The 6,000-nt window shown below is 36.6% G+C and overlaps 1 protein-coding gene across 2 annotated transcripts in view; it reads right to left on the reverse strand.

Moving 5' to 3' along the window:
• tna (Zinc finger MIZ domain-containing protein tonalli) overlaps window positions 1-5,799 on the reverse strand; it is a 489,296-nt gene extending 483,497 nt beyond the window's left edge. For both annotated transcript variants that reach the window (XM_081729439.1, XM_081729442.1), the window contains exon 1: window positions 5,127-5,799. The gene's annotated coding sequence lies outside the window, so the exon portion shown is untranslated. The remainder of the gene's footprint in view (window positions 1-5,126) is intronic.
• Window positions 5,800-6,000: the final 201 nt, after the last annotated feature.

Raw genomic sequence — 6,000 nt, forward strand, 5'->3', positions numbered from 1 at the left:
TGTTTGTCCACCACAAAGTTCATTTGGTGGGGGCTGGGATCGAACCCGGGACCCCAAGCACCAGAGGTGAACGCTCTACCACTGAGCTACTGCGCCCCCTATTGAGACGAAACGAGAAACATGTCCTAGCTTTACGTGTGTCTATGGTACATGGGATCCCGCGTACGATACCCAGAGCAGGTCAAATTTGAACGTGTTACAGTGACTCGGATTCCACCTTAAATCGTAGGTCCACGTCCTATATGACCTCGGTGCTGAAAAGAAATACCTAAATCCAATCATTTAACAAATGTCCTCGCTTTGTATTCAAGAAGTTCCGGGTTTCATTGAGTTTTTTTTTAAAGCGATTTCTCTGTTTCACCAGGACAACGACAAACAGTACTTTTAATATAGAGCTGGCTTTCCACAAAGTATTCCCGTATTCTGTTGTTGATTGTTTTGAATGCAAAGTGGTCTAACAGCCTGTTGTATCATAGCAAATTAACTTAGCGGTCAATATTGATCGTTATAAGAATAATAACGTTGATCCGATAGTCGTTATCCTGAAATCTATACAAATAAAAATGAATGTAACCAATTTCGATCAAATTTTCAACATAGATGAAGTTTGGGCCTGAGATATGTTTGATCATTTCACTTTGACGGTTTAACTTAGGTGAAGGGAAGAGGAGATATTTAAAAAAATATCGAAAATGACCGATATTAGTGTTGAATTCATAGTTTTCGGGGTCGCTGAGATGAACAGTGACACTTCCGATGTCGTTTAAATCCAAATTCAGCCCCCATTAGTACTCTTAAAGGGGCATGGTGACATGTAAAAATAATTGTAAATGACCGATATTAGTGTTGAATTTATAGTTTTAGGAGCTCCTAAGTTGATTGGTGACAGTTTTGGTGCCCTTTATATTTCAAAATGAAACGTATTCTCCCCGTGCGAAGAACGAGCATTTTGCAAGTTACTTATATAGGTGATAGAATTTTCAATACGTCATTTGGATAACAAACTTTCGGCCACAGTTACCCCTGTTCATGTACATAAAGCAAATTACATACCAACACTCCCTGGTTCATCGCCGGAGAAACTAACACAGTTATACTTATCCTGTGTTAAACCTATTTAATCATTACTAAGATTCCTCACTTGGTTTGAAATCCACGTTTATGGTATTATTTACATTATTGTATCCCATTTTCGGCTTACAAAAGATAATTTCTTATCCTAGACACTGTCCAACGCAATAGGGTCAGTGTATGTCCCCATTCTAGCGAGTTATTTACATTATAGAACAAGAAATAAAATCTAAAAGAGGATTGTTGGAATCACCACGAATGGCATGCATTGCAAGATTTGCTGTTGAAACTAAGGTTTTTTGTTCTCGCTCAAATAAAGCGGTTCATTTAGATAGAAACCGCTAAAATAACGTTTTACCAAATTGTAAAGGTTTGTAAACCATGTGATTGACGCACTCATAAACCAGAAACTAGCACGTAGTTTAAATTTTTTACTGTCCTTGCGCATTTTGACGCAGTTTTATGTGTTGTTATGAAACGTTTGACGCAGAATTTCTTGATTTTGCGCATACAAATCAGTGATGATGCCAGTTTTAATTTCTTCGGGGGAGTGAAAGTGGAGGGGTACAGACGTTTTTGGTGGCGCAGTTATATTCTGTATACTGAATATAATAGTTTTACATTAGTTAACTTACATTACAGTACAATATATTTACAAGGCAGTCGAAGTCGGGCAGATGTCATCGGAAACAACCGCCAACTTGTGCCCCTAGCTTCGTCACTGATGACCGGATGTGTCACAGAAGTCAAAATAATGGATTTTGGAAATAATGTAAAGTTCTTACAACAGCAGCAATGTCAAAAAGACCACTAAACGTTTCTATTAGTTCACAGAATACTAATACACAAAACAAATTCGTCAAATAGATAAGGTAATCAGGAGGTCTGGTAGGGCTAATGAGGGGTCAGGAACCCCTAAATATTTCTATTTCCTCCATGTACCTCTCTAGATAAAATATGAATATTATCAATGATGTGCAGTATACAAAAAATAGCCTTTTCTTTTGAAATGTTTAAACCAAAAGAACGGATGATGCAGTCTCATAATTGTATTGAAAATAGCACCTGAACACAGAAGTAATTGTTTGCTTCCTTGCTTAAAGCAAATTCTGGGGCCGCGGTGGCTCAGTGGTAGAGAGTTCACCTCAGGTGCACGGAGTCCTTGGTTCGATCCTGGCTCGCGCCAAGTGAACTTTGTGGTGGACAAACACCGTGTGCGTGGATTTTTTTCGGAGGTCTCTCGTTTCCTCCCACTTTATTCATTCCATAATTCCATTCATTTCTCATCATCACAGTCTCCTTTCGCCTATCCGGCATAACCGTCGGACGTAAAACTTAAATATTTCATTTTTCATTTCATTAAAGCAAATTCTATTATTTTTCTAAAAACACATTTTTTAATTTACTCCAAAATACTGGAAAGCTTGTGTGTTTTGACTAATTAATGGAAGACCCTTCTCCCGCCATTTCACATTTAACCATACGTTTTTCCCGTGTCCCACGTTTATTTTGCAGAGAAGAACGCGTAATAATTGATATACGAACAATTAAAATGCAATCTTTCAAATCAATATTTTTCCTGTTGCTATAACAAACATCGCATGTTATTAATATTAACGCCAAAAACAGACCAAAGCGGATGACCTTCCAATGTATAAAATTATACCGTACAAAATGTAAAAATCCATTGCACACAGAAGGATTTAAGATGGCAATTGTACTGCTACTGATCTTCATCGTTCCTCAGAACCGTACAGAAATGAAGCTCGTATCATCATATAAAGTTCAAATTATAATAGTGTAAACAGAATTTTAACCATCGAGTAAGTGTAACATCTAATCATACAAGCATTTAAAGTGCTAAAATCGAACAGTGTACAATCATTTACTTGAAATAACTTTACTGGCACAAATCAGGCCCCGCCCCCCCTCATGGTTGCTACGAGTTGTTTTGAGTATAACTTCATGTGGAACAAAGCTTCTTCAATGTGTTACACGATGCGTTTACATAATGGCTTACGTTGGAACACAAAATGAATACGGTAAAACAAAAAACTGTCACACCAAGATGCAAGCCCTCTGCATAAAACTGATATTTTTTATAAAAACTTTCCGCAATATTATAACGTGCATAAAAGAATATCGAATATTACCGCTAAAACACGGCCAAAGTATACGAACAAAAATGATTAACTTCTAGTACTCAAAATTGTGTGTTTGCAAAGTGTGAATCATCTAATACTAATTGTTAGTTCACTTGTTGGCGTAACGATAGTTTACAAACCAGAATCAGCAAAAACTGGTTAATGAAACAGCACTGTTTTTCTTTCCTTTTGCATGAGACCTATTGCATTTTGTAGTAAATCTTCAGCAAACGGGATATTGAAACTTGAATGGAGATTTGAATGTAAGTCCTTCAATTGTTTGCAGAACTTGCGTGCAGTCAAAAAAAAAAAAAAAAAAAAAAAAAGCAACATTTGGACATTGGTTATTTCAGAACAATGTTGACAGAAGTAAAATACCGTACTGTGTGCGTTACATTTGATTTTTATTATAAAGGGAAGGTAATTTCATGTAGATGTTCATTTAATTGTCTATTACAAGTGAAATGAAATATTGAAAAAAAAAGTACGAGTTTGTTTTCTTCATTTTAAACAGGGGCGACTTTATGATTTTAAGTTTGGGTAGGCCCGCTCCCCACTTATGGCTACATATACACATTTGATTAATTAATGACAATAGAAAATTACTTTTACAGTAGTGGCTGATGCTATTTGTTAAATAATTATCTACCATTAATATAAATAGTGGAAAATATATTCACTCTTTACTGTGTCTTTTACTGTATTTACCAAATTTTTTGGGTAGGCCCGTGCTTACTCGGCCTATCTGCTAAAGCCGCCACTGATTTTAAATGCAGATGACTGATACAACATAGAAAGTGCGTCAAATCTTCGTTTTCTAACTCTCGAAAAAAAATCGTAAAACAACGCCAAATCACAAACATATTTCACATTTTACTCTTATGACGTTATTCTTCAATTAAAAGGGAAAAAAAATCTCGTCACTGCGTTATCTATTTATTTTTGAGTTTAACCGGGTTCAAATCCCCTTAAAAGTTCATCTCATTCATGCTTGAAACGTGTCGTAAAGGTCGCACACGTTCTCTCGCGTCCATCATTAGAATCTGCAAGACCCAAGACATAGCTGTTTGAAGTTGCCGCTTAAAAAAATGCTCTTAAGAAAAACATAATTTCTAAGAAAACTCATGTTAGTCCATCTTCATCGTAAGATTTGTATAATTAGTTTCTTGTTTATGTAACAAAAAAAGATTTGCATGTTTCAGCCAATCGCCAAAAGCATAGGGAAGTAGTGATCTTTTTTTTAAATAGGTCTCATTCACATAACCAACCAAACAAAAGCACGCTACAACACATACACACACACGAAAACAAATTAACCACGGGTAGCGCGAGGCCGAGATCATAAAAGTCCATGGAAACACCATCACGGGCGCTTTGCTCTGAAAGGAGACACATAATTATGTCATCAATTTTATTTACTTGCGTTGTTTTCTTCTAATTTTCACGGTAAATCACAATTCCATGTTTCTTCGCATCAAACTACAATAGTCACGTATCATTTAGTCCTGGTATTAACACAATCTATGTAGCAAGACAAGGTGGTCTGTTTGGTCTTTATATATACACACATAAAATTAGTTTTCGTCGGCCGACGTCTGTCAGTTCAACTTATTCACCGCAGTTCATTTCCTCTTATTCATATATTATGACATTATAACTGAGTCTGTTACATGTACATACACAGAACAAAATATGGGGTCAGGAAGTCATAGTACCACTTCAAAAAGCCACGTTCTAACGTAAATACCGGCATCGTAAAGAAACTCGTTGACGTGTCGTGTTCAGGGACTTTTTCACGATGTAAACAGAAAATGGCTAATCCTGCAATCATCACGCTAGATTCAATTTTTTAAAAAAGATAAAGAAAGAAAGGAAAAAAAAAAGTGCATTCGTATACAGACACTTACTTACCTTGAGCTATTCATGTGACACCAGCGCACATATATCCTTCTTCAGATAAACAGAACACAAATCCATATCCGATTTTCCAGTTTTCTAACAAATCCTTTTTATTATTATTATCAGAGATATTGCCGCTTTACTTTTTCTTTTATTTCTTTCTGAAAAAAACAACAAAATATTTCACAAATCGTGCTAACACAGTATTGTTACACTTTTTTTCCTTTTTTTAAAAAATAATGAAACTAGTTATCCTTGGATATAGGGCTTCTAAGTGGATTGTATTACTCAAGACGCCCACACTAGGTCAGACACTGAACACACATACACTATACTATATATGAGAAAACACACACGGCTTGGTCGTCTTTCACTGTCAGACAAACACACCTCTGTTACACCGACAACTATCCAAGCTATATCTCGGCGATTATCGTCAAAATATACATCCTTTCCTCTCACCGTCACTGATCATTGGCAAAAGTGTTTGCAATGATTTGTTCACAAGATGATCAACCAAGTTTTAATGGAAATTACACACTTTTCTGTTTAAGTTTTTCCAGATTTAACGAATCAAATTGGCTTTTTTTCCACAAAACTCTCTCACTCAACGCTCTCGACTAAACCCTACACAGCTCTCAGCGAACTGCACGCAGCCGAAGTCGGCTGGCATATTACGTCGTCTGCTTGTACGCTCACAGACAGTACCCGATCCGACCCGAACAATTACGAACATGGCCGATTAGCAATGGCGACAAGCAGCGTTGCTAGGTGTTCTCAGATATTAGCGAAAACTGTGAAAAATTATCTGCTTCACCTTTTCATCGCTTGCTCGCTTGTTGAGTCGAGTAAACCGAAGCGAACTTGTTTCACTGAGTACAAAAGC

Source organism: Thermobia domestica, chromosome 10 (assembly GCF_964235325.1).
Source record: "Thermobia domestica chromosome 10, izTheDome1.hap1.1, whole genome shotgun sequence".
NCBI lineage: Eukaryota > Metazoa > Arthropoda > Insecta > Zygentoma > Lepismatidae > Thermobia > Thermobia domestica.